Source organism: Bidens hawaiensis, unplaced genomic scaffold (genome assembly GCF_021521415.1).
Source record: "Bidens hawaiensis isolate Kalapana, Puna unplaced genomic scaffold, B.hawaiensis_p1.1 tig00017148_1, whole genome shotgun sequence".
NCBI classification, from domain to species: Eukaryota; Viridiplantae; Streptophyta; class Magnoliopsida; order Asterales; family Asteraceae; genus Bidens; species Bidens hawaiensis.
The window spans coordinates 366,900-379,260 of record NW_027492590.1 but is presented as its reverse complement, the minus strand read 5'-3'; positions in this window follow the sequence as shown (position 1 = coordinate 379,260).

The window sequence follows — 12,361 nt, the reverse complement described above, 5'->3', positions numbered from 1 at the left end:
CCGAAGACCAACCTGAACCTGAACCATACATACTAGAATACAATCCATTCCACCTCGTCAACCAACTTAACACTCCATACCAATCACCATCACACTCCATCAACAATGAACAAACTTCAACATCCCAAACCCCACCCACACTCAATTAATCACAACTTATCCAAACACTCAACTCATTACCAACTACCTCTCACCATTCTGATCCCATTTCCCAGTCTCATCCCACTACCTTTCAAAAGAAATTTTGATTTTCTTATTGAAAATGTTGATAAAAGAAAGGAAAATTAAGACTTAAAGCAAAGAAACACATATTTGGAATCTCAACTAGAGTAGGCTCTCTTAAAAATTCAAGCCCTGATGGCTGAGGTTGAAAAGACCTCAGATGCACCAAAACAAGGGATAATTTGCCTGTTTCTGGTGATAATGAAGATGTTTCTGGTGATAATAAAGAAGAGGATGTGTTAAAAATTTTTAGTGATATATATGGGAGTGAGGAGGAAGAGGAAAGTAGGGATGATGATGAGAGAGGGTATGGGGCAGATTTTTCTATTGAGGTTGTCCAGGAATTTAATGTAAATGATGTTGAGGTGAATATTGATGAGAATGAAGCTGAGAATGAAATGAATGATGATATGGTGGTTGAGAGCATTGTTGTGAATGAGGTTGAGAAGGAGCTTGATGAAAATTTAATTGAAGTTGATATGAATATGCAGGAGGTTGAGGTGAATGTGGAGGATGAGAAGGAGGAAAATAATGATGAAATTGTTGAAATGTTGTTGAGAAAATTGTTGAGAATATGATGACTAATGATGTTGTGAATACTGAAGATAATAATGATCAAATTCAAGATGATCCTGATCTTGACATTCTGTAAGGAGACTTTGAAAACATTGAGTCATTAATTGTGGTGGAAAAGGAGAAAGAGGTTGATGATTAGTTAAATGACTTGTTTAAAGAAATTGATGATTTCCCAGAATACTTCCCACCCACAGTGGTAAGGGAAGTAGGCCCATCTAGACTTGAAAATATTGAAGATGGAAGTAGGAGAATCAAGGGGAAAGCAGTGGCTGAACATGAAGGCCAGCTGCAACGGTTGAAACATAAAAACATTGAGTCTAGTAATGAGGTATTATTTGTTGATGAATCGGCTGAAGAAGTGATAGAAGACACGGCAAAATTGTGGGTGAATGGACGCAGATGGAGATGATAAACAGATATTTAACTGATAAAGAATTAGAGGAACAATGGGTTATGATGAAGGAGTTTGAGCTGAAGAAGAAACTTGAGGATGATAAAGGGGAAATTGAACAGGAAGTCATTGGAGGGTTGTTGAGGTTGCAGCAAGTAGAAGATGTTGATACCACTCTTGCCATTTCCATTTATCAATTACAACAACCAAAAACCCCCCACAACCCAAAACCTCTAAGCCTGATGTGACTATTCCCACTACTAAACTTGAAGGTGAAAATTCAGATAAGCAGTTGGTGACTGATCCGAATGGAAAAACAATTCAAGCTGAAATGGTAAAAAGAACAAGTGAAATGATGAATCAGAGTCTGGTTGAGGAAATAAGCCAAGATGAAAAGAGATAGCCAACCTATCAATTGAAATATGTGAGGAAACGAAAGAGGTTTAGAGTGAACAAAATTCTTGAAGAGGCAGTACCTAAAAGAAAGAAATGTTTGATCAATGTTGTACCTGTGCCAGCTGTGAAACTAGATGACTTTATAAATAAACTATATATTGATGCTCTTAATGATCTGACTGATGCTGAAGATTATGAGATTGATGAAAACAAAGAAGAGATTCATGATTCTCCCCATGTGGATCTAACTGAGGCACACAAAGAATATATCTAAGCTAGGCTTGATGAAATTAAAAGGGAAGATCTAAGAATCATTAATCTGATGAGCCATGGGTATAAATTTGAAGATCTGGCCAAATTGAGTGATGAAGAGTTGGACTCTCTGCATGAAAAGAAGAGAGAGGAACTCAGAATATTGAGGAGAAGAAATAAAAATACACAGAAATATCTTGCTTATCTGAGGCTCCACAACTTCTCAGACAAACAATTAAGCCACATGAGTTATGATGATCTTGAGGCTGTTTACAATTCCATAAAAGAAAGAATAAAAAAAGAAGAAAAGAAAAGAGCTGAACAAAGAAAAGTGGATGAACTTAATAGAAAAGCCAGCGTGTTAAGGAGATTTGGAGGAAAAGTTGAATTCCTTGTTGATCATGGAATTCCTTATGAGCATGTTGAGATCTTGCAGAAGAAGGATGTGGACACGTTGTTCAGGTAGATAAAAGACTGAATAATGAAGCTGATGCTGCTGAAGTAATGAAATTAAGAAAATTAAAAGAGTCTAAACAGGTTGAAGATGAGGTAAAGAAATGGGCTGATGAAAAAGTGAAAATTTTGTTGGAAAGATTAATGGTGGCTAGGGGTGAAGGGGATAAAGTTAAAACTTTAAATTCTATTGAGAAGAAGAAGCTATAGGAGTATGAGTTGGGAAAATACAGGGAAGAATTGAATGATCAGTCTAAACCAACTCAGGTTCCTCCTCTGGTTACAAAAGTAAAAGAAGAACCGGCTAAAACAAGTACAAGAGTGAATTTATTGCCGTGGGAAGATAAGTATAGATTCGGGACTTTAAGACAACTCATACTAAGCAAAGGAAAGTCTGAAAAAGTCTTTGATAATCCTGGTCAAGCACAAGTCAAAGAAGTGTTCTATACTGAATAGGTGCATTGGGAGAAATTGGAAGATGAAAAAAGAAAATTATTATCTTTCCAATGTGGACCAAGAGGGGAACCTATTCAAAGACAAATATCTCCCTCACTGAACAAATAGATATAGAGACAATGGAGATGATCAAAATCATGTAAGGGGGATATTACATAAAATTAATCATGATGAAAAAGGCTAAAATTGTGAAATTATTTAAAAAAAAGGGACATGTGAGAAGACCATAAACCAAAAGACAATATAATCCAAGGGTCTGCACTTTAAGTGTCCCCATTCCCACTACAAGGTTAAATCTTCAGAGACAACAAAGGCCACCTTCTGATGTGGACCTACCAAAGAAACTCTACTTTGATTCAAGAACTAAGACCTTGAAAGTAATTATGTCTAATGGAGAATTGAAGAATATAATATCCAAAGATGACTTTTAAGAGTACAAGAGAGATCAATTGGAATAAATGGCCAGACTCAACTTGTATGACTATCAATATAGACAAAGATTTGCTGGACAACAGAGGAATGAACTTTCTAGGTTCTTAAAAGAATAATCTAGGAAGGGATTTCCTATACTGAACATGAAAAAGAAGCTAGAGCTCTCTCAAGCTGAAAGAACAAATAGACAGAGGAGGATGAGTGATATTAGGATGACTAAGCTCTGTTACAAACAAACAAGAAGATCCTCTAATCCTCTGGCTACAAAGAAGGAGTGCATAAATATGAAGCAGCCGATGATGAGGCCTAACTGTGAATTCCAAAAAGATGGGAAAATTACCAAGATTGTATTTAAAGAAAATTCCCAATCTTTCATTCTAAGAAATTCTAATAGACTGGCCTCAGGCACCATACAGAATGACACTGATTTGGAGTATTTGCATGTGGAGGATATGGACTTATTCCTGCAGAAGGCTGCAGCGGTCAAGTTTGACGGAAGATCAGAGGCAAGAAGTTCTAGAAGATGAAAGCTTTTTGTTAAACTATTTGAATTTCATTTGCAATGTCCATGTGATAGAAATTTGAACATGTAAATTTTTCTTTAAGTAATGTAAATTTTACTTTTTTTGAAATTTGATGTGTATTTTGAAAAGTGTATGTAACCAACAGGTGTTTTGGTGCATCTGATTTTGTTCCAATCCAAGGGGAGATTGTTGGGATCAAGCTTCGACAAAAGGAAGATTGGAATCTTCTCAACCTTCTCAAAAAGGCTAAATATTGAAAACGAGCAAACTTAGCCTTTGAGCAAGCTTAGACTTAATTCAAGCAAGGTATTTTACTAAACGAGCAAAGTTATCTTCTAGAAGTCTTCCAAGTGTTAGTTCGAGCAAGCTACACTTCATCAAGCAAGGTTGTTCTTCAAGTCGATCGAGGTTTGTTTTAGAGCAAACCCTTGGCTAAACCACGCTAAAACCAAGTATTTTTGTGGATCGAGCAAGGTTTATTAATAAACAGTGGTCCAAGCACACTTGAAAAAGTTATTGAAGAAATTATCCTAAGTACTTCCATTAAGCAAGGTTAAGCCTCGATCAAGCTACTGTGTCACCAGCACAGTTAACATGTTCAAATAAGTTAAGTAACAAAAGGTTGGCGGGATCCAAGTAGAACAAGTTTGCTCGTAGGATATTATCGAGCAAAATTTGATATTATCATGAAGATTGAAGTCTGCTTGAAGGATACTTTCTAAGGAAAATATCCTAAGTAAAGCTTACTCAGAGAACTGTTAGAAGCACACTTAATGGTTACCAGGTCTTCTCGACAAGGATAAAGTCTTTCAAGCTAACTCGATGACCTGTTTACACTTGTAATATATTATAATGTGTTTGAATATATTAAGTATCAATCATTAGGGTTTCTAGAAGGTGTCCAGACATGCCTTTTTAAGGAAACTTTATGGCACGTTTCTGACAACGGACACAGAGTGAGTATTGTGATTTGACGGTTGTCTCTTTCCTAAAATGAATATCTTTGTGGAAAAGATACCAAACATACAAACATTCCACCTGGAAACCCTAATCAATTTTCATTGTATCTTTCACAATATAAATGGAAATATTTTGAGTTGCTTTGGGTGTTTGTTACATTTCTAGCTGTTCAGCAAAAAATTGAGTATTATTGATTCCACCTTTAATATTCATTGGATCTTCAAAAAATGCAGAACTCGTAAACGTCTTGTTAATATGCTGTTGTTGGTTACGAGACTGATTGTTGTGTTTGATTGATCAATCCTAACACTCTTTCAAAATCTTTCTCCTTGTTCTTCTTGCTTTCTGTGATTCTTCTTCAATTTCTTCTTCAGTCTTTACAAACCAACGACTATCGCCCACAGGATTGAATTCTACCTTCATTTTGTTCTCATTTTCACGGTTAGAATCATTGTTGTCATGTCTCCAATTGTTCTTGTTGGATAAGAAAATGACTAAGGAATATTGGAATCTTCTCAACCTCTTCTGAAAATGTCTAAGGAAACCGAGTACACTTAGGCATCCAAGCAAGCCTGAACTTATTCAAGCAAGGTATTTTGCTCTTCGAGCAAAGTTATCTTCTGGAATTCTTCTTAAGTGTATGTTCGAGCAAACTACACTTCATCAAGCAAGGTTGTTCTTCAAGTCAAGCAAGGTTTGTGTTAGAGCAAACTCTTGACTAAACCATGTAAAAACAAAGAATTTTGGTGGATTGAGCAAGGTTTGATAATAAACAGTGGTCCAAGAAAACTTGAAGGAAGTTAATGAAGAAATTACTCAAGGACTTCCAACGAGCAAGGTTAAACCCCTAGCAAGCTATAGTATCACACTTGGATTTGTTCAAATAAGTTAAGTAACAAGGATCTCAGAAGAACAAGTTTGCTCGTAGGGTATATATCGACCAAATTTTGATATTATCAGGGAGATTTAAGTCTGCTTGATGCATATTTTCAAAGGAAAGAATTATAAGTAAAGCTTACTCAGAGAACTGTTCCCAGACACACTTAATGGTTACTAGGTCTGCTCGACAAAGACAAAAGTTGCAAAGCTTACTCAAAGACCTGTTTACACATAGTAACGTTTGTAAAACGTTTGAATATGATAAGAATCAATGATTGGGTTTCTAGAGGGATTTAGGGCAGGCCTATTTAAGGAAACTTTAGGGCACGCCTATGACACAGCGGACACTGAGCGAATATTGTGATTTGATGGTTGTCTTTATCTTGTACGGAAAAGCTGCCAAAAATACAAAAATTCCACCTAGAAACCCTAACTGATTTCTCATTTGTATCCTTCATAATATTAAATGGAAATCCCGTATGGCACAAACAATAACCAAACTATTGAAAGACAAATGAAGAAGAAAGATGGCAGAGCACTGTCTATGCTAAAATTAGTTATGTCTTGGGAAATACTGACTTTTTTGGCTCATCACACTACTGCAAAGGCTATGTTTGATGCCATTGTAGAAATGTTTGAGAGAAACACTAAGCTTAAAGACATCAAAAAGGACAGACTAAAGCAACATCTAGACAGATTCAAGTTCAAAGAAGGAGAAAGGTTGAAGTCTTTTTTTGCAGAGGTTTGCTGCTATTTTCAATGAAATTAGAACCACTGACCTGGAAATAACAGACTTGTATCTTAACAAGAAGCTATTGTCATTGTTATTTGGTGAATGATACACTGCAATCAAGTTCATCAAGGAAAAATCTAATTTCCCAACATTCAAATTTGATGATGTGATTTGTTTCCTACAAGCTACTAAACATGAGATGATAGAAAACAACATGATTAAGGAAGACAGGCCAAGCTTCCAAGTGGCAAATTCTTTTATTGTACCTATGGGAAACTTGTCTACCAAGAACCAATAACAAGTCCCCATAATTGAAGAGACTAGTGAATATGGGGGTGAAACACCAAGAGTATCTGTAGCTGGTCAATCAAACAATCAAGGTGGATAGTCCAGATTCAATGTCCAACTGTTAGATGATAATGATACATCATCAATGGCCAGTGGACAGGCACCATACATTGCTGGAAGTGTGAATCATAAGAATGAGTCTTAAGCTCTCTTTTCAATGTTTAATGAGTCTTATAATGCTTTAGTGGCAAAAAAATCTTATTCATACTAGTCTGGTTCAAGAAGATCTTGAAAAAAATTGATGCTGATGATTTGGAGGATATGGATCTGAAGTGGTTGGATGCAATTCTAGCCTTGAGAAGTAAGAGGTAGTATAATAGAACTGGAAGGTCTTTGGTCTCTGGTTCAAATGACATATTAGGTTTTGACAACTCAAAAGCAATCTGCTATAACTGTCAACAACCAGAACACTTTGCTAGAGAGTGTAATCAGCCAAGGCAATTTCAGAACAACAATCAACAAAAAAATCAGTTTCAATATAAAAATCAGAATCAAGATCAACAGAGAAACTTCAACAACAACAACAACTTTCAACTGCAAAATCATCAACAAGTGATCCCACAACAACAACACTTTTAAAGAAACCAACAAGTCCCTCCACATGCTCCTGCTAATCAAAACAGAAATAATGCCAATCAACAAATAAACCAAGGGAATTCCCTTGGCGTGCAAGATGGCAAAGTTTATTTTCAACACCATTAAATTTAACATGTAAAATTATTTGTGTTTTTTGTTAACTTGTTATTACATTCTAAATATTAGATGTGGTAGTCATACTAATGTTTCTGTTTTTTATTATCACGCAGTGAATATCAGCACGCATGATGTGAGGCTTACACCTTATCATATCATGCAAGTAATCATATCATTCAAGTATGTACTTGTATCATTGTATGAACAATTCAAATTTTCTATAAATGAAACTATGTTTTTCATTATTTTTAATTGTTGTTGACAAATGGCATTGTCATTGGCCATTGAATCTTATTGCTGAGACAAAGGCACACAATGAATCAGCTGAAACTCTTGCTAAAATAGTGGATGAGGAACCGGTAAAGCATTAGAACTTTTACATTGACGGTGAACCCGAGGTTGTTGAGATTAAAAGTCTAACGTTCGGGTAGTTGGTGGACAGGCTTTAGGTATTTGTTTTATGTAACTGAGTGGATTTCGATGACACGAATTTGTATATTTTTCGGATATTTTTCTTAAAGAAAGATTGAGGTTTATTTAGTAGAAACTGATTTGGTTATATAGTTTGTTGATTAGGCTGGCTTTTTCTATGTCAATTGTTAACTTGTATTTTGGTTTATGAGAATAGAAAATATGTTGCAAGGATGAGAAAATTCGGTATCGGTACCAACCAGGACCGATATCCATTTCTTAACAAAATAATTAAATAATAAAGTTTTATTTTTTTATTTTATAAAATCAAAGAACTTGGATAAGGTTTCAAGTCTAGATTATAGAAAGAAAGTTTGCATTAGGAATAATGGAACTTTATATGAACTTAGTTTTTTGTTTTAAACATAGAGAGAATGACCAAGCCAATATTTTAAGCAGATTACTCTGATATATATTGGTGAGTTTTCATGTAATTTTGTATATGTGAGTTTGTACTAGTTTCAGTTTCATGTGAGGGTCACAATTTCCGAGTTTCATTGAATGGACTAACCCCGCTATCTATTGATGTTATACCCAGTCTATTGATGACAAAAAGCAAACTTGAAACCGCAGATAGCGAACTAGAAGTTTTAAAGAAGGAACTTGAAGCTGATTTGAAAGCAAAATTAGATGAATTAAGAAGAATGAGGAGACATTTGATTTTTAGTTGGTTTCTTTTTGTTACTTTTGTTGCTTTTAAGTTGGTGTAAAATAAATGATGTTTTGTAATGCAGCTTTCTTATTATATTATTGTATTGCAGGGTCTACACTATTGTTGCTTTGTAAAGAAGTTACTGTAGCTTTATTTTAACACATTCATTTTGGCTTAATATGAAACTACCTTTTGTGATAGTTTTATGCCAAAAAATGACATACATACCCCCCCCCCTCCCCAAAAAAAAACACACATACGCACACACTCACAATATATTACAAAATAATTAGTAAACTAATAGAAAACAAGTATCACGTTGTATATTGTCTCCCCTCGCCGCATCGCGCGGGCTTCTATTAGTAACCAAGTAATTTAATACTATTTGTTTGAAATGCCTACAATATTTCATTGAAGAATATAGCAAAATGTTTTCCTTACTATACACACACACATATATATAAGGGATGGATCATGCGAGAAGTAATATTACAGTGAGAAGTGCGAGAAATAGATCCTAACCATTGATCTGGAGTAATCAATGGTGGAAAATAGAAAATGGCACTTTTGTAATTTTCCTATGTTCTAACCTCCTCATTTATAATATAAAGGTCATTTATAATATAAAGGGTAGAAGAGTCATGTATATGTAGGTTAACATACAGATTTATTCCTTATTTTATGCCACCAAAAATCATGTAACCGTAGACTTCCACTTGCTTTCTTTTTTCTTTTTTTCTTTTTCTCTTTTTTAGGGCAGGTGTTAAAATATGCAAGTATTTCTATTTTAATGGGTAAGTTATTATATTATATAAATGTATGCTTAGTTTTTTTGTGTATCGATTTATTTTGTTATATGTATGTATTGGATTTTTACAATATAGGTTATGCTTCGTGTTGTATATTGTGAACAAATTTTTTTCTTGTTAAAAGTGTAGGCTATGTTCAATGTGTTAGGAATACATTCCATAAACGATCCTTCACAAAAAATTATACATACACAATTTATAATACAATCTGCACTATATATAAATATATATGTGTGTGTGTGTGAACCTACACACACTAAAATTTACATATACATGATCGAAATACCACCTACACAGTGTGTGTGTGTGTGTGTGTATATATATATATGAACCTACACACACTAAAATTTACACATACATAATTGAAATACCACCCACACAATACATATATGAATCTACACACGATAAAATTTGCACATACAAAATTTAAAATACCACCTACATTGTACATAAATGATCCTACACACGATAAAATTTTACATATACACAATTCGAAATACTACCTACACAATACATATATGAACCTACACACGACAAAATTTACACATACATAACTCAAAATACCTCTACTCAACATATATGAATCTAAATTTGTATTTTGTAATATGTATGTAATGTATTTAATTAACATGCACCAAATTTCTTTCCTTAGTTGGCGAAACAATTTCTTTATAATTCAAGCATCTAGGTTATGATTGCACTTACAACCCATGTACATAGTGTGCATGGTTATAATATGCATTGTTAGTATTTACACATGTTGTGAATTTTAATGAAGAATCGGATGAAATGACCTGCACTAAATTATAGTATATGTAAAAGTTTCAGTTGAATTTGGCAAATAGAATAAAAGAAAATGGATATTTGATTATCAAATATCTTGTTTGAATTGTGGATAAAGTTACATAGTTGAATTAAAATACTTTGATTTAAACGAATGATCCATAAATTTTTGATACATAATTTGAAAAAAGTGATAAATTATACATAAAAAAAGGTAATATGTAACTTTTGAAAAATATGAAATTGACAGTACGTAGAAAACATATTTTGAAAAAAAGTGATAAATTATATATAAAAAGAAGTTAATATGTAACTTTCTCCAATTAATTGTTACTTACCAAAAATATAAAAATCATTTGTTTACTATTATACCCTTGTAATAAAATAAATGATAAAGAAAAAGAAAAAATGTAATTGATTGAATTTATTTCTCGCACTTCTCGCTCTAAAAACATTTCTGTAATGAACCTAATCCTATATATATATATATATATATATATATATATATATAGTAAGGAAAAAATTTTGATGTGTTCTTCGTTGAAATATTGTAGGCATTTCAAACAAATAGTATTAAATTACTAGGTTTAGATATGAAAGATGGGGTTCTAAAATAAACAGAGACCATTTCCTTTGTCCCAATTCATATCCATTATTAGAAACGACATAAGATCCCGCACTTTGTTTCATTTCAAAAATTTAATCTTGTTAACAAAAGTTTTCTGCGGGTTTGGTTCGAGTAAATCAAAACGAAAACTATTTGTATAGAAACTTACTCCGAAAAATACTTGGAACGACGACGCGGAGCTTGGCCAAAAACAAAGTGCGGTGTCGAGGGCAGCAAAAGTTGATAAAGGAGATATGATTTCGAGTGACGGGAAGGGTATGCGAATTGGGTGTGTTCGAAACAAGGGTGAGGGTCGGTTAATATATTGTCAACAACGCGTAATCCATATTGGCAACTTCGTGATTTTTGGTCGATGATAAATGCTCTAAATAAACGATTTTTGACAGCTAACTAACGCGTATATCTTGGTCAAAGATTGCGAGTCAATTTGGGGAAATAAACTGATCAGTTTTTGCCATAAAAATTCGTGATAAATGCTCCCCGAAAAAGACGGGGCAGTGGTCGGAAAGGCGTCGGGAAAACAGGAGCCAAGATGGAGTGATAACACACAATTTAAATTAAGTATTTCATTTTTGCTCCCTAGACTTTGAGCAAAGAGTGTAAAAACCCTTAAACTTATTTGAAAACGAACTTTTCTTTTCTCATAAACATAGAAACAAATGAGATATATGATGGATGTAATTTAAAAACATGTCGGTTTAACTTGATGGAGACACAAACTTGAAGCAATAATGCATTATAATATTTTATAATATTTTATTGAAATTTTACAATAAAAATATTTAAGAAACTCTATATCCACTTTGATAAATAAAATTCGTCAACCAAAGTTTATAAATAGGTCGAGTTTTCGGGTTTGAAAATTTACGAATGTTACAAACCGCCCTATTTATTTAATTGTTAATCGAGAAATAGGGGTTTAGAAATTAGATTTTGTATGAGCTGGAAAATTTTGATTCTTTGGCTTTAATAGACACTTTGTAATTCATAAACATGTCTCTACGTCCATATTGTGATTACTATATTAATTCAATAATTGCATTTCAAAATTGTTTCATTCTTCAATATATCAATACTAGGATTTTACCTGGCTCGTTGCGCTGGAGCAGGTCGGTAAAATCCGGGTGATGGTAAAACTCAAGCATTGTCGGTCTTGGGCTTGAGACGGTAAGTCGACGTGAATTCGGCCTGTTTCCTTACGGTACCAGAATTAAAACAAAATTGCATCTTGGAAGCAAACCGCCGCTTTGTGGCAATGGACACGAATTTTTTAGGTATTAGCTAGATTCGTACCCGTACATACATTAAACCCCAAACACAAATTAGTAAACACCAAGAATAGTAGTGATATTCGTGTAGCATATGATACAAAAAATTAATTATTTAAAACAACCCTTAGTCGGTCAGTAAAACACAATCGTTGCATTTAGTCGATATCAGCTATGTTTGTTTACGTTTTAGAACCCCAAAAAATATTTCGTCAAGTTCACATTACTAAAACAAAAACATTGGCGTTACGACGACTCGATGTGAATTTTGTCGGTATCAATTACGTTCATTACATGTATAAGAACTGAACCTAAAAAATAATTTTGTCATATTTAAAAAAATATAAACAAATAAAACCTATAACATAAAAAATCCAAATAAAAGATGTTAGTGTGGAGACTTGAACTTGGGTAAATTGGTAAATCAAGAACTAA